We start from the raw sequence: 23416 nt of genomic DNA on the forward strand, positions 1-23416 counted from the left end.
GTTGGCCTCTCTCTCTCCTACATTGTCTTTCTTGTTCATTCCCCGCCAACAACACTAACCTTCTGTCAGTTCCTAGCTCTTGCCAAGCGCTCCCTACCCCAGGGCCTTTGCATTTACTTCTCCTGCTGCCGTGGAATATTCTGGCCCTGGCGGCCTCCGTCTCCTCCTCCTTCAGCTCTCAGCTTGAATGTCACTTTCTCAGAGAGCTCTTCTTTGACTTTATCTAAGAATATCCCTACACTCTCCTCTGGCCATCTGTTTCTTTTTAGCACGTATAACAATCTGTAACTGTTTTGTGTCTTTATTTGCCTATGTATTTATCATCGAGCTCTCCCTTGACCGGGGAAAGCGCCACAAAGGTGGGAGGGAGCATGTTCTCTTGTTAACCATTAGGTCCCCGACCCCAAGCGCATAATAAGGACTCCGGGATTCCAGAATGAATGATGGACAGGTGCACTAGGAAGCAGCATTGGGCTCCTGGGTCTGAGGCTGGCCCCATCTTGAGCTGGTGGGAGCGGGACTCTCCAGGATGGTGGCCTTTGGGATCATCCAAGAGACCAATTGGAGAAGATAAAGGCCTTATGACTTTGGCTTTGGGAAGTTAGAACAAATGGAGTGTGAAGGGCGTGGGGGGAGGTCAAGGTGCTCCTGGCTAGATGAGACAGTGACTTAGCTTTAAAAAACAATGTGTTGTCACTGGGATCTGTCATCAAAGGGGCCGCCCCACGGGCAGTCTATGACAGCAGTCTGCAGCACAGGAAATGGGCTGCAGGAGTCTCGGGGGACTTTTTAGGAGTTGTATGGCTTTCTTAAGAAAATGCTGCTGGCCTCTGGAAGGCAGTCTAATTAAATTCAGTTGGCGGGATCCCTTCAAAGGCTGTCCCAGGTCTGCGCCAGCCCTCCCCGACTCAGGCATCTTTCGAGCAAATGTGTGAGCCAGAGAGGGAGCCGGGAAGCGTCCCTGGCAAGCTAAGGCAGGCACATGCCCGTCCTGAGCACACCTCCACCTGGAGGCCCGGGACCTGAGCGCCCAGTCCTCCCTCTGCCCACCCCAACCTGACTCCCGCGAAGGACGCTCACGCTCTCTCCGTGGAGGTGGCTCTGCCATCAGAGGGGCATGCAAGGGACGCAGACCCACTCGGGTGGTCACTCAGCCAGGACCCCACGTGGGCTCTGTGGGGTGACTCACCTCCACCCCAGGAGCAGAATCTGCAGGCAGCTTTCTCAGAACAGGTGGAGCAGGGAAGAAGGTTGGGGGGTCGCTGGGCATTTTGAAAACTGGAGCCCATCTCAACCCGTCTGTGGCAGGGAGGATCAACCCAGTCCTGGAAAGAAGACGAAGGAGGACAGACAGCATGGGGCATTCCGGTCATCCCAGTAAAACAGAAATGACACCTAGGCCCTGTTGGTTGCAAAGTTTCAGAAAAGCAATTTTGTGCCTCCAGAGGCAGAACGTGCACTTGGCTCGTGGGAGGCCCTGGGTTCAATCCCCAGCACCAAATCAAAGAACAGAATGGAGAATGAATGAATGAAGCAGTTTTCAGTCCAGCTTTAAATAATAATAACAAACGGAATCTCACCTCCATCACCCCAATTCCCAGAGAACCGAGAAACAGGAGGGCAGCCCTCCTTCCCTGTCGAGCTAAGCTGACCTTCATCCGCCCAGATGAAGAGCCCAAGCTACCCAGGTGCACTCGGGCTTTTGATCTTGTTCATTTGTGTCGACCGCGTCAAGGAAAGGGGTTTGTGAAGCCCATCTTCCAGATGGGAAGGTCGGGGCACAGAAAGGCGATTTTTACTCACCCGAGACCACTCTTTTTAAGGGGTCCAAATTATAAGTGGAGGTGGCGGAGCGCACGCACTATTCATTGACAAGGTGCCATTATGGCACTGCTTTGGGAGCTGTGGATATAAGAATTAAAAAAAAAAAAAAGCAATTCTTCGTCCTCAGAGCGTTTCCTCTTTTACTTTTCGGAGTGCATATTATACATGGATGTGTGTACTTGTCTCATTTTCCTATTACACTGCAAACTCTTCGAGAGTAGGAGGCTTAGCTGGCTTCAGTGGCGCACGCCTGTCATCCCAGCAGCTCAGGAGGCTGAGGCAGGAGGATCTCAAGTTCAAAGCCAGCCTCAGCAAAAGAGAGGCCCTAAGCAACTCAGTGAGAGCCTATCTCTAAATAAAATACAAAAGAGGGCTGAGGATGTGGCTCCGTGGTTGAGTGCCCCTGAGCTGAATCCCCGGTACCCCCCCACCACCACCAAAAAAAAGAAGAGTAGGAGGTTTGTGTCTGTTCTCCTGACGTGGGACATGACCCCTTAGGCAGTCTGGTGTGCCTATGGGCCCCCTCTCAGAACCACACTTTTCAAGGCATAAAATAAGCACATAGGATTAAGGGAAACCAATTACACTGTAATGCAGATATGAAAGTGTTCACAACCAAGTTCATGAAATGGGAAGGTGTGCGTTCCTTCACGCCCTGTTAAGCAGCAAGGTCCAGCTGCTCCTCGATCTGCCACCGTCGATTCTACATCACGAGGAGCACCGACATTTTGATATGTCCACAGCAACCATTAGTGATCCGGAAGTCTCTGTGATTGGTGTGGATGCTCAAGTCACAGGTGCTGCTAATGCCATCTGTCACCTACATTCAGACAGAAGAAAATGCTTTCTTTGGGTCAGAGGTCAGTGAAAATAAAAACAGCACCCCCTGCCCTCTCCCCAGCTAAAATCTCGGGCCCTGGAATTCTGCTGAGGCATCCTGGAGCCTGAAGACCCCAGGTAAGGGACCCCTACTGATTAGGGGTACTTGTCCACCTGTGTGCTCTGTCTGGAAGCACCCAGGGCCGCTGTCAGAGCCGGTTCTGTGGTTGAGTGAATGACTGCTCAGGTTTTCTGAATCGCTGGGGAGAGCCAGGTCAGATTCCATATGGTGGCACATGGGGATCAAGCCATAAATAAAGACCAGAGGGTGGAGTGGTCAAAGTCAGGCCAGGGAGTCTCAGGAGCCTGCGGTGATTCCCATTCCATACCCTGCCCTTTAGCTGCGTGCCCTTGGGCAGGTCCTTGGTGGCTCAGGGCTGAGCCCTCTTGCATCCACAGAAGGCCATAACTTGATTCTGCCTTGAACCTCACTGTGCATCAGGACCTCTTGGCAGAGCCTTGGAGTCGAGGGACAGCATTTGAATTAGAACTTTCCAGATCTCAGCTTCTTGTTCTCCCTGGGAACCCCACTAGGAAGTTTGCAGCTGGCAGAGTCCTCCCTGGGGGAGCTCTGGGAAGTTTCTCCTCCACCCCATCCAGCCCTAGGGGTGCTCTAGGGAATTTGGGGGGTGCGCCCTTCACTGGTGACTTAGTGGTTTTTCTTTCCTCTCTTTTAAAAACTGTCTTCCGAAGCCAAGTTGCAGCGTGAATCTCTAAGGGAGCGAATTCCAAGAGCGTGAGCCGCTCTGTATTGCTCAGGGCAGGTTCGGGCCAAGAGCAGCCCCAGCCCTGCCAACAGCGGTCGGCCAGCTCCTGGGAGCTCTGGGGGAACTTTCTCCTCTCCCCTTCCATCCAGGCGAGCGCGGTGAGAGGAACCACGTGGGACTTTCTCTTATTCCTCTTTCCCCTTCCTTCCCCACGCACACCCCTCCCAAAGGCTCTGCCAAGTTCTTGGGGTTTCTCAGAGCGGGGCCTCTGGATTGACGTCCACTTGGCAATGTCAAGGGGAAATGGCCTGAGGAGCTGGAAGAGTGGGTAGGGGAAATGGAGAAGGCAGGACTGCTGGCTGTCCGATTGCAAGTGGCTCCTGCTGGCCCTCCCTCCTGGACCAGCACTAGGCCCTGGCCAGAGGTCTGTGTGCAAAAAAGCAGGACTTGTGGACCTAGGAAAAGAAGTCAGCATTGTTCAGAGGAGCTAACCACTTCCGTCCTTCCTGGGGGGCTCGCCAGCGCATCCCCCCTTCTGCAGGGGTCTTCTGCCCATGGTGGGGGGGTTTAATCTGTAACCTGTGGAAAAACAGCAGAATATTTCACCCCAGATCTGGCCCATGGTAGGGGTTCGATACAGGAGATGGATGCAATGCTGTAACTGGAAGTCTTTTTCTTTCTTTCTTTTTTTTTTTTTTTTTTTTTGATTTGGTTGTCTTAAGCGTCTTCTTGCCTGGGCCTGCAGAGGACGAGTTCCTGTCTCCAAAGGGTGATTTCCATTTCCCATAAAAGTCTGTGGTGGTTTCAGCATTGAATCTGGAGCTATCTGCAGGCAGACACTATGCCTCCCATCTCTCTCTCTCTCTCTCTCTCTTCCCGCTTCCACAGACATTTATTGAGCACCTACTATGTGCCATCAATCTCTTCATTCCTACTCTACCACTTAGTATGTCTGACTCCTAATAGGTATTCAGTAAGTAGCAGGTGAATGAATGAATGAATGAATGAATGAATGGTGGGACTGGCAGAGAGATGGGCTGAGGCCAAGGCTGGGAATATGGACCCGTGGTTGCCAACTTGGGCCGCCATCTTGCTGTGGGACTGGATCCATGGGACTTTTTGGGCTGAAATCATTCTATGTGCAAAATGAAGGCAAATCTCAAGACCTCTTGCAGGACTAGCGTTCTAGATTCTCCAGAAGCTCCAACCCCCAAGTCCCATGAAATCAGATCCTTCCTTGAGAGAATGTTGAAGCCCCCAGATTCATTCACTTCTTAGGCAGGTTTTGCTTGGTCTGAGGTGGAATTGGTTGTGACTTTCTTGTTGAAGTATCTCCAGTGGCTCCCGAGTGCCTGTCATATCCACTGTGCCTTCCTCTGCTTGACTTCCGGAAAAACACAACAATCCATAATCCACCTTATGTCCCAGCACTCAGAGTTGGGAACCGTCCCTTCCAATGGGGGTCCAGGGGTGTCTCTTCACTCAGGATGTCCACATCTTGGTGATGTCATAAAGCTTCCAATGACAGTCGACCAAATTTAAGAGGGTTTTGAATAGATCATCCCCAAACAAACTTATTTCAGGGGAAAAAAGAAATCATCTATATTTCCACCCGAAGACAAACCCTTGGTTCATTTCCTTCCCATCTTTTTTTTCCCCCTTTTAAAATCCAAGCACAGGGGTTTTCAAAGAAGAACCACATGATCCTCTTATTCATTGCCAATGGTTGGTTGGATGTGAAGGTTGTTTCTGATCTTTCACCGTAATCTACATGGTGTGAGGAACATCCTGTAACGAAATCTTTTTAATGATTTCCTTGGGCTAAATTCCTGACAGAGGAATCACTGGGATTAAAGGCTTTTAGATGGTGGGAGTGTAGGGATGCGCAAAGGGCAGCCAGCCACGTGGAGAGACAGATCCTCCACCCCAATCCTCCGGGAGGCCAGGAGGACACTGCATGAGAACCTGACAACCCATTTTTTTATTTGGGAACTGATCAGTGGAAGAGGTGTTCCCAGCACCCTGGCAGCTCTGCCTACTAATATTCCTACCCAAATCAACATTCAGTTTCTCATATTTCTAGAAAGTTCTCCAAAGACAAAATGCTAATATATATATATAACCATTGCTGTGTCTCTAGTGCTTGGCAAAAGTCACTATACCGGGGAGAGCCTTCTGGAGCGGAGTCTCTCCTGAGTCCCCACCCCCATTTGGCTCCTCTCCCCCACCTCCCTGGGTTGACGAACTATGCACTTGGGCAGACATGTGTGATTGACTGTGGTATCAAGAAAATATGTATGACACAATGTTTTTTAGCTTTTTCCAGGGATATTTATATCACACAAATGGCATGTTGGTCTCTCTCTCTCTCTCTCTCAGCCACTAAGAATGAATAAATCAATTGTCCTAATCAAGCTAATGGAGAGCTCATGGGCTAGAAGGATAGATGGGAGGGGCACTCGAAGGAGCAGCTGCAGCCTTACTGAGGGGTGGGGGGCTGGCAAACTCACTGCCTGTCTGGGCCTCTGGTGTTTTTTTTTTTTTTGTGGGGGGGTAGTACTGGGGATTGAACTCCTGGGCACTCGACGATCCCTGAGCCCCATCCCCAGCCCCCTATTCTGTATTTTATTTAGAGACAGGGTCTCACTGAGTTGCTGAGCACCTTGCTTTTGCTGAGGCTGGCTTTGAACTTGCGATCCTCCTGCCTCAGCCTCCTGAGCCACTGGGATGACAGGCGTGCGTTGCCATGCCCAGCTTCTCTCAGCCTCCATTTCCCAGTCTTGGAGATGGGCATGGCACTCTCTGGCCGTTCATGACTCCACAGGATAAAGATGGTCAGAAGTATTTGGAGTTCCGAGGAAGAAAGGAGCTGCGTGAATTTTTAATTCTTTATTTTCAGCTCTTTGGATTTGCAGGACCTGTAGGAGCAGAGCTCTAAACAGAGAACTGGCCACTACGTTTCTAGTTTACAAGGTTTTCGTCTCACACAGTCCCACAGTCCTGACCTTAACCGTGACTCAAAAGTGTGTGGGGCAAACACAGTTTGTTATGGTCGTTGTTATTACATAAAAGTTAATGGTTTGGCAAACACAGGGATCATCCTGCCACACAGAGGTCAGGCTTGCACCCAGCCAATGTATTTCAGACTCCCTAAAACTCCTGCAGTGATGGGGGGCAGGACGGGCCCCTCAGCCATGCCAGACTCTGAGTCCCATGCCCAGTTACACCATGACCTTGAAGAGGGTGGCTATCACTCGGCCACCAAAACCCCATCAGTCTCCAAGTTCCTTACAAAATGGGTTTTCAGTTCCCAACCTTCCCAGGCTTTGCTGGCCCTAGTGGGCAGTGAAAGGGAACAAAAGGAAACCCACCGGGACGTGGGACTTAAACTTGGACCTCATTCATTGCTCAGGTACCCATCTGCCCAGTACTTAGTGAACCTAAGAGTCTCCCAGGGTCTGGCTAAGTGATTGGAACACAGGATGAAAAAAAAAAAAAAAAAACGGAATAATCCCTTCCTAAGGGACTAAGGTCATAAGACAAGTCAAGAAGACGGACATTCATCAGTAATCACACAAGGAAATGTAAAATTGAGACCCAATTGGAAGCAAAGAAGTCTCTAGGTCTGCTATGGATCAACAGAGGGGATGAGCTCCGACCTGGGGTAGGAAGCAGGAGACCGGGGGCAGGCAGAGGCACTGGGTTTATGAAGGTGTTTGGTAAGACAGGCCAATTTGAGGACATAAAATGCAGGAGCAGTAAGAACCAGGGGCAGAGGACCCCAAGATGGAGCTGGGCACATCCACCAGGCTGATAATAATAAAGCAAAAGAAAATATCAAGTGTTTCTTAGCAAGGGTGTGGAAATATCAAGCTATTGAATGCTGTTGTTGGGAGTGCCAACGAAAGAGCCCTGGTGGAAAACAGTGTGGCCGTTCTTTAACAAGTGAAACACAGTTCCCATGTCACCCTGGAATTGCAGTCCGAGGTGTGCACTCCAAAGAACTGAAACAGATGGGCCAACAAATAGCTGTCCATAAATGTCCATTCACAGTAGCCAAACAGTGGGAACAACCCAGGTGCCAATCAACAGATAAATGGGTCATCAAGATGATCCATGCAGTGAAATATTACTCAGCCATAAAAAGGAATGAAGTATGGACATGTGCTACAACGTGGACGAACCTTGAAAACATCATGCTAAATATGACATGCACAAAAGTTCATATTTGGGGTGATTTTGTTTATATAAAATATCCAGAACAGGCGGGCACATTCAGGGAGGCAGAAAGCAGATTGGTGGTTGCCAAGGGTTGGGGGGACAGCAGAACAGGAAGTGTCCGTTAATGCGTTTCCCTGTGGGGTGATGGAAATGTTCTGGTGGTGATGGTTGCACAACAGCATGACAATATTCAAGGCTGCTGAGTGGCCCACTTTAAAAGGGTAAATTTTATGTTATGCATATTTTGACCATCATTTTTTTAAAAAGGTGGAGGCAGGGAGCAGCTGGGTGGTGGTTATGCTGAGGACAATGTACAAGGAACAGATGGGGCCAGGAACTGCACTAAGGTACAGCAGTAGTGACGTGGGAGGGAGGGAGACTGGGGGGGGGGGCATGGCGGTAGTAGAGAGAAGTGGGCAGATTTGAGCCCCGAGGGGCAATTAAAATCAAGAGAGCTTGGTAGGAGTGGAGATGCAGTCATTTTAAAAGGCTCTACGCGCACCCTCCTGCACGTGTGCGCACTTGTGGGCTCAGGGATGCCGCATTGGCACAACGCTGCCCTCAATTTTTAATTTCTTTCGTTGCTCAACTTCCAGAGAATAAGTTCCTTTTTTGTGTGCCTCAGTTTCTCCCCCTGTAAAATCGGGGCCCTAGGATGCTCTTCGGAGGTGGTTGTGTGGCGATGGAAAGAGACGGCCATGTGGGGACAGTCGCACCTGCGCTGGCCATCTCCAGGGATGCTCGGGAGACCAAAATGAGCTGTTCCTCCTTCAAGGACAGCACCCTCCGGTCAGGAAGGCGTCCTGCACTGCTGAGGCTGACGACACGACTTTTAGAAGGCGGTTCCTTGAGCGGATCCTCTGCAAGCCGTCGCTTTACGGTCATCTGGAAGGCGAGAGAGGGAAGGTGCAGGCTCTGATTAAAAACAGAGGCTCCAGGAAGCAGCGTGAGCGGAGTGGCAATGCAGCCCGGAACCCGGGGCGGTCTTCAGCCCTGGCCCCGCCCCCTCCGGCGTGGGCCCCGCCCCGGCCAAACCCTCCCCGGGCCCCGCCCCCGATGTTAGCGCAGGCCACGCCCCTCGACGCCCGGCTCCTGGGGTGGCAGGATCCCACCTGCGCCAAGCGCTGGGCACTAGGGCGGGGACGAGGGGTGCTCTCTAGGGGGGAAAGGGGGGGCGGCTGGAAGTTGGCGGGGTGAGAACTGGAGGAACTAGTCTGAGACAAGCCCCTCCCCGCCCTCCCTCTCCACTCACCCCCTGGTTGAGGGCCTTGGCTTTTGCATAATGTAAGTACTTGTTTAATGCGTGTGCTGGCTGGAGAGCTCTCCATTTGTCTTTCTGTCCTTCACCCGCCAGTGTGCTTCCGCCTCGCGCCTGCCTAGGTGGGAGCGCCTGGAGAGGAGGGTGCCTCTCCGCAGCTCCCGTTCGACCCCCAGCCCAGGGGCCAAGGGCAGGCGGGGGGGGGGGCTGGGGCGGCGGTGGGGGTGGGGAGCTAGGGGCGGGGGCGGGGGAGCGAGGGGGAGGAACGGGAGCACCAGATGACAGGCTGGTGGAACCAGATCTGATGCCAACTTGGATCCTGTCCTTTTCTCCAATAAAAGGAACTTTTCACTTGTTTTTCAAACAGCCTTTACATTTATTTATTTTTATTAATTTTAAAAAGACCCTGGTCCCTATGCGTTCAATGAAATGCATGGTAGTGCAGAAGCCAAGCGAAGTCCTGCGCACACACACACAGGCACACGCGTACACCCTCCTCCCGCGCGCCGTATCTACTCGGATTACAACTAGCCGCGGCCCCTCCCCCACCCCGCCCTCCCCCCTTCGCCTGCAGGATCCTGGAAGGAGTGTTCTCGGTGCCTTCCTTCCCGAGGCCCCGTGGGGGACCTCCTATGTTGGAGAGGGGTGGGGGGTGGGGGAGGGTCACCTAACGAAGGCCAGAAAGAACAAATTAGATAATCAAAAGAATTACAGTAATTGCTTTCACTTTCCCCGAGCCCGCTGCGGCCGCGCTCCCCCGCCCGGACCCCGGGCTGGCGGTCTGTCGGGAATCCGCGGCCGCTCCGACCCCTCCCCCAGGTCCCTCCTCCGCGCCGCTCTCCTCTCCCCTCGCTCCGCGGTCCCTCTCTCTTCCTCGGTCCTCTGGTGTGCTGGAACGTTCAGCGGAATATGATGAATGATCACCTGTCACGGCTTGTTTATTATAATGCAGGCAATCAATTACACATCCCCGACGCCGGCCGGCCCGCTGGAAATTTATATGCTCAGCACAAACCAATGTGAAAATGGAATCTCATTTGCCAAATGTCTTCCTCCCGGTACAGCACGATGATTACAGTCTGTGTTTGTTTCAACAGTCGTGTACGACTGACAGTGCCATCATTTACTGCCTGGCTCAGGTCGCGTTACACGAAGGCTTTATTTATTGTGTTAGGAAGGGCCAGCGCAGGGAGAGGACAAGGGTTTCTGTCAGGGATGCCACCGTGTTAAAAAGTGGGCGGGAAGGGCGGCCTGGGGGGGGCAGAGTTGCAACCTCAGCCCCTGGGCCCTGCCTCCCCCCACCTCCCCCATCCTCCAGCCGGCCCTGACTCCCTGAGGCCACCCCGGGGACAAGGCTTTGCCAGCAGGGGCTCCGCGGGGCCTGGCATCAGATGAGCAAATTAGATAATTGAGTATGTTCAGGACTCAGTATCCTCATCTGGAAAATGGGAGTTTTAATACTGGCCTCTTAGGCTTCCGGACAGATGTTAGTTCTTTGACTTCAGAAAGGGGTGCAGTGGGAAGAGACGGTGAATGCCTTGGATTATTAAAATCTCCCCCCCCCTCTCTACTTTGAGAGATCCAGCGGTGTATCAAAGGTGTTTATTTTTTCTTCCAGCAGATTTTTGTGCACTTCTGTTTCCTGAATACCGACACATAATGTGACTGGGAAAATAAAATGGCCCCTTGCTTGGCTCCTGTTTCCAGCTTTGTAAAAGGAGCAATGCTGGCCTTTCTCTTGGTGTGACCTCAGGCCAGCCAGTCACTCCCAGTCTTGGATGCCTCCCCTCAGAAGTGAAGAAAATAGCTGCTACACTACTTCCCGGGTCTTGCTGGCAGGACCTGAAGTGTTCGGGGATGTAAGAGAGCGCTGTGTAAACTGTGAAGTCCTCACCCTTCTCTGACATCTTTTTTGGGAGCAGTTCTGGTTGGTCCCTGGAGTTTTGCTACATAAAAGTGTTGACCCAAACCCACCCCTACCCCCATGCCCACCCAGCACTTGGCATCCGATTGGAAGGTCAGTAGTGAGGGGCAGGCAGGTTCTCACAGGTGCGTTGGGTTGTTCTCTGATTTACCCTACACATCTTTATTATTTCCTGTGTTTGATGGCTCGTGTCCCCACTCTAATGAGAGCTCCCCAAGCAAGGCAGCGGCAGTCACCTCTCTATCCCCACCACCTGGCCTCTACTTAGCACATCCTAAGTGCTCAGTAAATATTTGTGGCTTTAGCGGATGGATGAATGAAGAGCTACATAACTAAACTCATTACTAGGGCAACCTCTGTGGTGCAGAGCAAGGGTTCTGGTGAAGGGACATTTTACAAGCATGGTAACTATTCCAGGTTTGCCTTGCCTGGCCTTGTGCATGGTCTGTGTACATGTCATACCCTGCAGAATTAGTGATGAGCCACATTCACTGCCTGGCAACTCTACTCAACCCGAAGTGCATCATCCCTAGAATAAACTCCTCGTCCCTCTCACGGGCCAGGTTGCCTTGTGGTCTAAGCCTTCTCTTCGACACAGGTTCCTATGGACAAGCAGCTACGCCTTCTTTGTATATGGGTCACCAAAATGCCCAGTGAACCACTTGCTTCAAAACAGGTGCTTTTCAATCATCAATCAATCACCAAGAATGATTCTCTCTCTCTCTCTTTTTTTTTTTTTTGTCATATTTATAGGAACTACAACATAGAATTCCTTCAAAACATCCCCAGTCAAGAAAACAAAATTTGCCCATTACGGTGATGCACCCCTGTAATCCCAGCAGCTCGGGAGGCTGAGGCAGGAGGATCTCAGGTTTGAAGCCAGCCTCAGTAAATTAGCAAGGCACTTAGCAACTCAGCAAGAGCCTGTCTCTAAATAAAATATAAAAAAGGGCTGGGGATGTGGCTCAGTGGTTGATGAGTATACCCCTGGGTTCAATCTTTAGTACCAAAAAAAAAAAAAAAAAAAAAAAGAAGAAGAAAACAAGTTTATATCTTAAAAGTCAGACTTTAATGCTACATTGTCTGTCTGGAGTCAACTGCTTCAGACCTGGGGAGGAGTTTCTTTGCACAGATGTAGGTATTGGTGACTATGATTGTAATACCGACTAGGTTGATGGCACAGAGCTGTCCCCAGCAGCCTGGGTGGGGCACAGCCATATTCACTCCTCTGCCTTGCCTCACTAGTTGACTAACAGACCTTATTCCCTGGCCGAGACTGTATCCTGCCAACACCAGCTTCCCGGGCAGGAGGGGAAGTCAGAGCCAGCTCTGTGGAATCCTGGGGGGTGGAATCCTGGGGGAGGCAGCCTGTGTGCTGCCTGTATCTGCTGCGGCTTTGACAGTTGAGGCTCCAGACAGGGGCTGGCAACAATGGGAAATGAAACATTTGAGTAGTTTCCAGAAATTCCGTGGGAAATCCCCCCTGGTGGTATTTAGACACCCCAGCTGAGATCATGAGGGCCCTGGGACTGCTGTGGAGGGTTCCTGAGCAGACCACAATGGCCTTCCAAGGTGGCAGTCCCCCAAAACAGTACTCCTGGCCCATCTCTGTCTGGGGAGGACTTGGCTGTGTGCATGAACTTGGCTGTGAATTGCAATGCCTTGTTGGAGAGGTCGCCCATTATTTACAGCCTGGGCTCCTCGACTGCTCCTGTGGTTTTTCTCTGACCTTGAAAGCCTAGAAGCTTGTATGATCTTGGAGGTTTCTTTTGATCCAACCTCATCTGCAAGACTGCTGAACCCTTGGCCACCTTCAGACCCTCCTCTAATTGAAAAGTCCAAAATAGGGGCCTCCTATGCTCCCCACCTCCCACCATGTTCTGGAGAACAAATACTCAGCCTCCTCCCACGTCTTCATGCCCACCTGCAATGAACATCTGCTTTGTCTACGGTCCTCTTCATTCTCATTTAGAGAGTAAAGAGGACTGAGAACCAATCCTTGTGTGATTTTCCTTAAAATTAGTAAATATTCAAAATACCGCTGTTGCTCCCGTCTTGCTGTTACGGATGTGATGTGTGTGTTTATGTGTTTATAGATCTGCTGAAAGGTAAGGGTTATAGATTTTTTTAGACACACGTGGTACAAGAGAAAATGGAAACTTAAAAAAGGTTAAATAATTTGCTCCTGTGTATTAGTCACAAGGTTTCAGTTGCAACGTGACAAAATCCTAACAGGCGTGGACTTAGCCAAGTGGAAGATGTAGTAGATGATTTAATTGAGAAGCCGGAGCTGTATGAACCTCAGGCATGACTGGATCCAGGACTGTAAATCTTCAGGAATAGGACTGTCTGTCTCTCCTCTTCCCTGTTCTGGCTGCATGTTTAGATTGGCTCTCTCTACCTGTTTTACATCTTTCCAGAGTCAAATCCAGTCTTTCTCCTGGTTGCTTCTGTAAACTTGGGTCGGGTCTGGAGGTCTCTGATAGGTTCAGCTGTAATCCTGAACCAGGGACTGAGGTGAAGGGGCGGAATGATCCGAGCACCAGGCTCCCAACACGGCCAGAGCCTAGCCAAAGCATAGGGACAGAGTGGGAGTAGTTCCCCCAGAGAAAATGAGGGTGTTTTTACCAGAAGAAGGGGGAAGCGCAGGCTGGGTAGGCACCAAGCCCTCTGTCTGTCCTAAGCTCCCGTGTCCCCATCACTATGGGGTGGGCGATCTGCTCTACTCTGCACCTTTCTCACGCTCCTCGAGAGCATTTTGGGAGACCTCAAGCTCCATCCTGGGCTTGCAGCCCTGCTTTTCCTGCATGAATTCAGTGCAGTCTGTATTTTTCAAATTGTGCATCTGTCGGGGGACTGGAGAGAAGATCCCCACGGAGGATAGGGGCGTGGTGACCTTGCTATGAGAGTCTCCTCCCCTATTCCAACTACTCAATGATTCTTATGTCTGATTGTCTATTTTTATTTAAACAGGCCTCTTGTCCTGTCCCCAGATTGTTGAAACTTGCAAATCAGTGATTTTTCTGGAACCTACCAAGTAGCAAAAGAGCCTGAGGAGCTCCCCCTCCAATCTCATCTGCTGCCCTGCGTGCAGAGTGGGCAGAGACTGGTCTCCAGGTCCCTGTACTGAAGCCAGGCAGCCAGCCGCTGCTGGGGATCCAGAATGGAGAGGAAGAGCCGATTCCTGCTTCTCTCCCCTGAGTCCTCTTTCCAGGAGAAAGCAAGCAGGGCCTGTGTTTATAAACAAGGGCTCCGTCCTCCTCCCAGTGTGGGAAGCGCAGGGCCCTGCCAGGCACTCCCTGGATGACCATCACAGCTTCCAAAAGTCCCAGGAGCTGTGCGCTGAGCACTTGAGCTCAACAGCCCTGTGCAGTACACACTGTTATTATCTCCCTGTTACAGGTTTAAAACAATTAAAAAGGTGGTGCAGAGAGATGAATGAATTTGGCTGAGGTCCTCCGTCAAGTTCAAATCCAGGCAATCGGAGTCTGTGAATGAGTTCTTAGTGTCACTTCTTGGGGCTGATGTGGTAAAGAGTGCTAGGATGGGGACTGTGTGGACCACAGAGACAGTTCCTGCCTCCTTCCACCTTCCCCACGCAGGGGATTACAGAGAGAGAGAACTGGCCTGGTTGCTAAGGTGCCAGCCGAACACAGGCGGTCAGGTAAGGAGAGGCACGGGCCTCATCACTTAGCCTGCCTTGCAACAGCTGATTGAGTTATTGGGATTCACAATGTCCTCAGCTTGGATTGCCTCCAGGCCAGCAGTGGGTGCTTTTAGGAAGACTCAGCTGCCTTAACTCAATTAACTAAGCCAGGCTGAGCTGGCTGAGCTGCACTCAATAAGTACTTCTTAAGCACTGAGCTGGCCCCAGGGGGGAAAAGAGAGGGGAAGACACTGAGTTGGCCCTTCAGGAGTCGCCCTGTGTCCTGAGTGGAGGAATCCCTACCAGGACTATCTCCGAAATACCACTTTCATGATTATTTTGGCCATAGCTGCACTCCCCATTGGCTCTCATTTACTTATATTTTTTCTTTAAATAAATTAACTTCTTTTTCAAACTCGAGTTACTTTTTTGGTTTATTGAGGTGAAGTTTGCATACCATAAAGTTTTACTTTTTTTTTTTTTGGTACCAGGGATTGAACCTACAGGTGTTTAACCACTGAGCCACATCCCCAGCCCTCTTTTTATATTTGATTTAGAGACAGGGTCTCACCGAGTTGCTCAGGGCTACACTAAATTGCGGAGGCTGGCTTTGAAATCGAGATCCTCCTGCCTCGGCCTCCGGAGCCACTGGGATGACAGGCGTGCGCTGCCGTGCTCAGCAAATTAACAGTTTGAAAGTGAACAGCTCCCTGGCATTTTGAAGATTGACGGTATTATATAACCACGGCTCCATCTGGTTCTAAAACATTTTCATCATCTGCACATAAACTCTACTGACCATTAAGCAGTACCCACCCCTCCTCTGAGGACCACAGATCTGCTTTCTGTCTCTGCAGGTTTGTCCAGTTCTGGATATTTCATGTAAGCGGAATCACATAACATTTATTCTTTCATCTCTGGCCTCTTTGACTTCGCGTCATACTTTTGAGGTTCTTCCCCATCAAAGCATGAATCAGAACTTCTTTCCTTTTGATGGCCGAATATACCCCATGGTGTGGATATGCCATGATTTGTGTGTCCACTCATCCACTGATGGACACTTGACCCCCTGTCATCTTTTTGGCTCTTGTGAATTCTGCTGCTGTATAAGTGTATTATAAAAGGAAAATTTACATCACTACTGCAAATAGGAAACGTGTATTTTTCTAATACACAATAAAATAGATACCGAAGGGTTGGAGGTAAAATTTTAAACTGCGCAGAGCATAAGGTCATCTGGGCTCTCAAAGTGGTTAACCTTGAGCTTGAATCCTGCCTTCATCTGACCCCGGGCAAATGTCCTGCCCTCCCCTAGCCTCAGTTTCCTCATTTGTAAATTGATCACATTGATAATTCCTTCCTCCTAGGGTGATTTGCTGTCAGAATTAAAATCAAGTGTTAAGAACACAGCAACATGGCGGGCACATACGTCAAAGCCTGTAGGTGGGAGCACAAGCCATACACACCGTCGCAGAAATAACACTAACAAATACTAACAAAGCAAATATTTGCCTCGTGGCAGAAAATGGATTGAGCCTCTTCTGCATATTGTCTCACATAATCCCTGCTGTGTTATTAAAGGCAAACTATTACGCCCATTTTGTAGGTTGGAAAACAGAGACAAAGAGAGGTAGAACAAGGAATCACATGTGAACACTGGGAAAGTTAAGTGACAGGATGGGAAGTAATGAAGAACCCACTGGAACAGAAGTGCTGTCCCTGGGCAGAGGTGGCTCCTTACAAAAAGGCTGCCTGAGTCCCTGAGGTCCAGTCCTGGTGACTCACTGCACATCTGGTCCCCTTGGCTCTGTCCTTGCTGGTTTGTCCCAGCAGCAGCTCTTGATCAGTTCTGAGACGTCACCCTTGACCTTGACCTTGTCTCTTCTAGTAGTCTGCCTCTAGCAGTGCGTGGGCCTCACCCACACAGCCGGGGTCCCTTAACCTCCCTTTAGCTCTGTTCTCTCTATTTCCACAAGACTGTCACTCAGGCTCTTGCTAAGTACCCACCCCGGGTGCAATCTGAAGTTCGCATCGACAGGGATGCAGGACGCATCCTTTACGGTTTCCGTCTTTGTGGGGAATCCTGTCCCACCCATGGGTGACACTAGCTCAAAGGTCGTATTAGTCTCCTGAGAGAACAATAGAGTTGGTTCTCTCACAGTTCTGGAGGAAAGAAATCCAAAAATCAAGCTGCTGGCGGATGGGCTGTGCCCCCTCTGAAGGATCAAGGGGAGGACCCTTCTCCTGCCTCTTTCGGTTCCTTGTGTTTCTCTGTGGTGGATGCCAAACTGCAATTTCTATTTCTTTTTCTTTCCCTTCCTTCTTCCTTCCCTCCCTCCCTTCCTTTCATTCCTCCCTTCTTTCCTTTCTCTTCCTCTCTTCCTCAGTGCTGGGGATCAACCCCAAGTTTTCATACGTGCCAGACAAGAGCCCTCCCACTGAGCTACACCCCAGCCCTCCCTCCTTCCGGGGGGCTCCTACTCTGATCTCTGTGGGTCCTCTCTGTCTCTTACGGGATGCTTGCCACCCTGATACAGGAGTGATCTCATCCTGATCCTTACCTTCATTACATCTGCAAATACCCGCCCATCCTCCTAAGATGACGTCCTGAGTTTCCAGTAGACATGATTTTGGGGTAACACTCTTCAACCTATTACGGGGGTCTTCAAACAGAAGAGGTCCCCAGCCTTCTTGGTACCTGGCTTATTGTATATTTGAGCCCAGTGGACATAAATGTAAAAGGCTTTAATTTTCCTTCAAAGACAGTTCTGGACTACATTGGTACCCATTCCCCTTCCCCAGCTCTCTGTAGCATCCTGGGAAGATCCTGTAGCTTTCTGGACACTTTGAGATAATCAAAAGGCCAGGCCAGGGCAGTGTAAAGGAGGACCTTAGTCCTCTATCTCCCAACTCATGTTCATATGGCAGCCTGGGGTGGTCCTGGCTACTCACCATAGCCATCTCTTCAGCTGGGCTTCTGACCCCCAAAGTGCACCAAAGGGGACAGTTTCATGGGCCACTTGGCTGATGTCGCACTCAACCAGTCACTCGGATGTCTACTCTAGGTGAATGCACCTCCAGGAGCCCCGTGGTCTCCAAACTTCTACCAGGGATGGTTTTTCATAGAACATTCTGACTGCCCTGGTGTTCCCCAGAGTACCTTTTGGGAGACACCACACAAAAGAAAATATTGCTAATTGCAAACTTCGTCCACAACTCTTATGTATACCTAGCAGCAGAAGATGAGTTTTTTGAGTAACTACACCAACTATGAGACAACATTGTGATTTATTCAGAAAAACTGGCTTCCGGATCACTGTGGACAAAAATCCAACTTGCAGGAAGACTGAGTCCCTCATGAGAGCACACAGACTGACCGTTAAACTGGCCGAGCAGGATTCTGAGAAAGAATCAGAGATTGCAACTAGTTTGATTTCCCCAAACCCAGTTTTAGCAGCCAGAATGTAACTCTCATGTTGAAAGGAAGTACTTTTGGGGGGGGGGGGCTCAGTGGCCAAGCACTTGTCTAGCCTGCATGAGGCCCTGGGTTCCATCCCCAGCACCACAAAAAAAGGCAAGTACTTTCTAGAAAAAAAATTGCATTATAGAGTACTCTAACAGCTTATGCAATTGTGTTATACAAATTCAACATGGAATCAGCAAAATAATAATATTATGAGAGAAAAGACAGACTTAATAAGTGCAAGTGACTTTCTTCTTGCAGCTTGGATCTGGGGGCCACTCAGACATCTCCACTTCCACATGCCTCTCAGCCCTGACATGGGTGTGGTGTTGAAATACCTGTTATTTCCATATAGGGTCCTCCCTCCTTATCACTTTCCATATTTTCAGTTACTGATGATCAACCGTGGTCTGAAAACATCAAATGGAATATTCTAGAAGTAAAAAGTTCAAAACTTTTAAATAACTTTTACTTTGTTATAATTGTATTATTTTATTATTAGATAGTGTAGGTAATCTCTAGTGCCTAATTTACATATTAAAATTTATCCTAAGTACATATGTATAGGGAGGAAAAAAAATGGTATAGACAGGGCTTGGTACTATCCGAGGTCTGGGGCATCCACGGAGGGTCCTGCAACAGATCTTCAGGGTTAAAGGGGGATGACTGTAATATGGCCTCTAGAGGTGCCTAACTTTCTCGCCTGGTGCCCAAAGGAGAGCTTGGTGACCTTCGCCAATGTGGGAGAAAACCCAGCTGTGCTGAATTGAGTGGTACAAAGTACAGCAGCCTCTGGTGTAATGTTTTTCTAAGGATTTCCAAGAATGATTTCTGACCATAGCTGGTGATCTTCTCAAGATTTCTACTGGCTGGAGAGTCACATCGCCATGCCAGATGTGTCTCCCCAGTGGTCCCCAAACTGCACAGAATCTAACTCTGTCCATAGAGTCAAGGCAAATCTTTCCTGAAAGCCTGTTCTAACCCTCTAGGTTTGGCAGGGTTCCATCAAGGTCATAAGATTTCAGGAACAGCAACCAAGTGATCACACTCCCCCTCCCCCGTTTCCACTCCCACCCACCAAGAAAAGCTTACACACACACACACACACACACACACAAATTAAATCTGATTGTGTTTCTTGAGCTGCGTGATTCGTGAGTACTCAGCAGTTTATCAAGAATCGGTTCATCCGCTCAGACAACCAACTGCTAAATGTCAAAGGGAACAGGCACTTGCAAAGGGTCAGAAGCCTGGGGACGCAGAGCCTGTTCTGGCTCTTTCTCAACCTTGACCTCCACGGTTCACAGAACCATGCCCAAACTCAAGGCCTGCCCTCTGCAGGGCGTGGTGCACCGCAGGAACTGAGCCCCACAAGGCAGGGCCCGGTGCTCACTCCTGTGTGTCAATCAAGCTTGAGCAGCGGCTTCCGCGGATGATCACCAAACGAGTGAGAAGGCAACCCGTACCAACCCGTACCAACCTGTAACTCGGATACCAAGAGTTCCAGTGCCTGCAGTGTCACCACAAGAAAAAACAAAGACAAACAAAACCCCTTCACCTCGGTTTAAATCATTGCCAACTTCTTAAGGAACATCAAAAAAGGATTCTGTTTATAAAGTAAAGCAAAACCTTTGGGCTGGGTGCAGTGGCACTCAGTTGAGATCCCAGATTCTTGGAATGATGAAGCAGGAAGATGGCACTCGGTCAAGGACAGCTTGGGCAATTAGCAAGCTCCCATCTCAAGAAAAATCAAGAACAACAACAACAAAACTGAAATTTTGTATCTCACCTCCAAGGTAGTTGGCCTCCAAATCTCTCTCACATTCCTCCTGGGTCTCCTTAAGATCTAGCCTCCCTGCTCCCCTTGCAAATATAAATTCTGCTCTCCTGAGAGTGCAGGGGCTGGCTGAGCATGTGAACTCTGACAGCTGGGTTCACACGAGTTCTGTCCCACTCTAACTTGGGCAGGTATCTGGCCCATAGTAAGTGCTCAATTAATGAGAGTTATGATTGTTACTGTTATTATCATCCATGTCCTTTCCTCTAAATTTTTTTTTACTTGGCCCATTTTTCCATCAGTGCAATAAGAAATTTGTAAAACTTTCCCAGAGCTGCAAATTTGGGAGTTTAAAACAACAGGAATTCATCCTCCCACTGTTCTAAAGTTCTAAATTGAGGTGACTTCAATGCCCTGCTAACTGCAGAGGCTCAAGATGAGATTCGGGTCCACACCTCCTTCAGCCGGGCTCGTAGCCACATCACTCTGATCCCTGGCTCTGTCTTCGCATGGCCTTCTGCCCTGTACCTCCCCTCACCCCTGGTCATGCTGGAATCAAACCCAGGGCCTCACTCATGCTAGGTAAGCACTCTGCCACTGAATGACCCCCTCCCCAACCCCTCTGTATCTCTTACAGGGATTCTCATCATTGGGTTTAGCCCCCAGGCAGATCACTCGGGATGATCTCATTTGCAGACCCTTAACTATATCCAAAAAGACCCTCTTCCCAAATAAGATCACATTCAGAGTTTCCTGAGAGTCGGGGACGTGGACATATCTTTGTGTGTGTGTGTGTGGGGGGGGGCACCATTTCAACCTGTTACTAAATGACACTGGGGTTTCCTTCTTGTGGGTGGTGGGTGGCAAGAGGGTTTCACATTGATAACTTTTCCTTTTATCCTTGTCTACAGGAATAAATGGAATCAGCAGCCGGCATTGGGCTTGGGGATGTGAAGCCGGAGAGGCCGGGGGCGAAAGGCCCATCAGCCTCTCCTTTCCTGTGGATGCTCCTTCCCTGGTGAAATGCCACAATCCGCAGCCGCAGATGCAAGAACTGCGAGAACTTCTGCCTCCTGGGTGGGCCGAGGGTGCTCGCATGAAGCCACAGGAGCCAAGCCCCAGGCAGACGCATCAGAGCATCTCTGCTTTTCCATTGGGAGGGGTCAGCTGCACGTGGCCGGCTGGGGGCGGTTCCGGTGAGTTAGCTGCTGGTCTTGTCCTAACATCCCGGCACAGCAGCACCCAAGGGACCCAGGAGCCAGTGACTTCACCGGACTCAAATTGCAATCAGCCAGGCTCTGGGCGCGTGCGTTTGTCTACCCAGAACTATTTTTGGTGTGTGTTCATAGACAGCATACACCCAAGTGCTTGGTATTTGAGATGCAAGCGTTAAGGATGATTAAAGTTAGCTGCTAAGGAGCATGCCTAGAATAGACAGGCTGTGTGTGCGCGCGCGCATGCGCCCCCTGGGTGTATGGCGTTGTGGGTCCATAAAGCAGATGTCCACGGACCTGCCCTCGGGTGACCTCACCAATGTCCACAGGTTGGTGCTGCTTCATCAGCTAAGTGTCCCTGGATGGGAGATGGAAATGAATAACAACTGATGGGTCCATCTCAACACATCGCCTCTCCAGGTGCTCCTCATGTCTATTCTACCTGCCTGCAAAGCCGAGCGTCCCACCTTGCCCAGGTCTTCCCTCGGCCAGACTCCCGGACCAGGAGAGCAAATAGGTTTCCTCCCAAGTGCCAACTCGGATCAGATTGGCAGGGACTACCTGGAGCGCTGGGTTAAGGAGGATGCTGAAAACACATCAGGCTGCCAAGGATGGTGCAAGCGATAACAAAACACCTGAAACCCTGTGGCTTGAAGCGACAAAAAAATATTCTCTTGCGGTTCTGGAAGCTAGGGATCTGGAATCGAGGTGTGGGCAGGGCCAGTGTTCCCTGCAAAGGCTCTAGGGGAGATATCTTCTTCACCTGGCCCAGCTCCCTCCTGCCCACTGATTATCCATCTATTGATCTATGTAGGTATCCCCTATCTGTGATCTATCTATCATCTGTATCTACCAATTTATCTTCGTAAGTAGATTAAAAGTTCTTCCAGGGCAGGGATTATAGCTTAAAGCCCTGTATTTCCCCACCACTCTCACCCAGGAATTAATTTTCAGGGTTTGGATTCTGAAATGAGGTCAGGAACAGGAATCCCAATCCTCTCAGGGCTTCTGAGGAGGCAGGTGGGTGCTCCCCAGAGGGCTGGGAGCCAGGGCTTGCTGTCTGTGCTTTCTTCTTGCCGGTTCCTGCTCACACTTGGCTGAGCTCATCTACCCAGGCTTCTGTGTGTACTGGTGTCTCCCTCTAATAGGACAGCCCTGTAATTGTTGAGCGAGATTATAACATCAGGCTCATCCATCAACCTCTCCTCTAAGTAGTTTGGTTTTCCTAATGGAACGTGGTGTCCTAAACCAGAAGGAAAGCGTATGTCGGCTGGCTCCTAGCTGTGAGCTGTGGACCTGAAATAATAGTTAAATCGATGGAGAGGCGCTAAGATATAGCCTGTGAATCTGGGTGTCTGGAAAACCCAATTATTGACAGGCCTCCTGGATATGTTACAGGCCAGCACTCTCAGCCTTGATTGGGGCTCTCCAGCCGACCCCAGGAGCAGCCCAAGAGACGTGGAAATAGGATGGCCAGCTGATTGTTTTCTCGGTCTCCATGACAGGACCCCAGCTTCCCCCACAACGAGGCTTGAGTTCAAGTGTTCTTCTTGACTCTGTGGCTCTACTTGGGAGAAATTAGCTCTCCGTGGGGTTCTCAATTATGGAGAAGAGCCATCTGTCCCTGGTCTGGGTAGCCTGCGTTTGGCAGTGGACCCAGAGGTAGGAAGCCCACAGTCCACCCCAGCTTCTCTCACTCTGCCACTGTTGACCTTGATAGGTGACTTAACTAGTTGATTCTTTGCTGCCTCCTCTGTAGCAATCAATCCACCTTTATAATCGCAGAATCCTGCTCTAGGACAATCGAGATAAGCCCCTTGTGATTCTTTGTCCCCCAGAAAGACTGGAACTGGGTAAATGTATCATCTCCTCTTTTTGCTGCAGGTATTACTTACTGACTTGTGGGATTTCAGAATAATGGTGATTTTCCTCCGTAGTCAGCAGACAGTGGAGGCTGGCTCAAAGTGACCATCACGGTGGAACTAAGTCATACTCCTAATCTGGTGTGGGCCCCCCATAAGGCACAGACTCCTGAGGGACACTCAGGGTCTAACACAATTATGAAGCTATATCTCAGTTCATTCTCCCATCCTCCTGCCAATCTAGGCTGGCTGACCTTCTCGTGGGTCTTCACATGCCCCTCGTGCTTTCCACTTCAGACCATGTGCACCCGTCCTGCCCTGGGCAGAGGGGTGTCCTCCTGCACATGCTTCCTCCCACTGATTCCTACCCAGCCCCCAGCCTCAGTGTCAGTGTCAACTTTGCTGTGAAGTCTTCCATGACGCCCAGAACCCAGCAGTGCGTCCTCCTCTCCGTCCTGTGATATCCTGGGCACTGTGTGTTCCACTCACAGAGCTTATCACACCGAGCACTAAATGACTATTAGTTTAATGTCTGTCTTCCCCACCAATGATGAATTCCAAAGGAGAAGACCTATTTGTCCTTTTCTGTTACTGTGATCCCAGCACCAAGGCAAAGATCTGTGGGATGAGAGGATGAGTAG

Source organism: Spermophilus citellus, assembly GCF_964194105.1.
Source record: "Spermophilus citellus genome assembly, chromosome: 3".
NCBI lineage: Eukaryota > Metazoa > Chordata > Mammalia > Rodentia > Sciuridae > Spermophilus > Spermophilus citellus.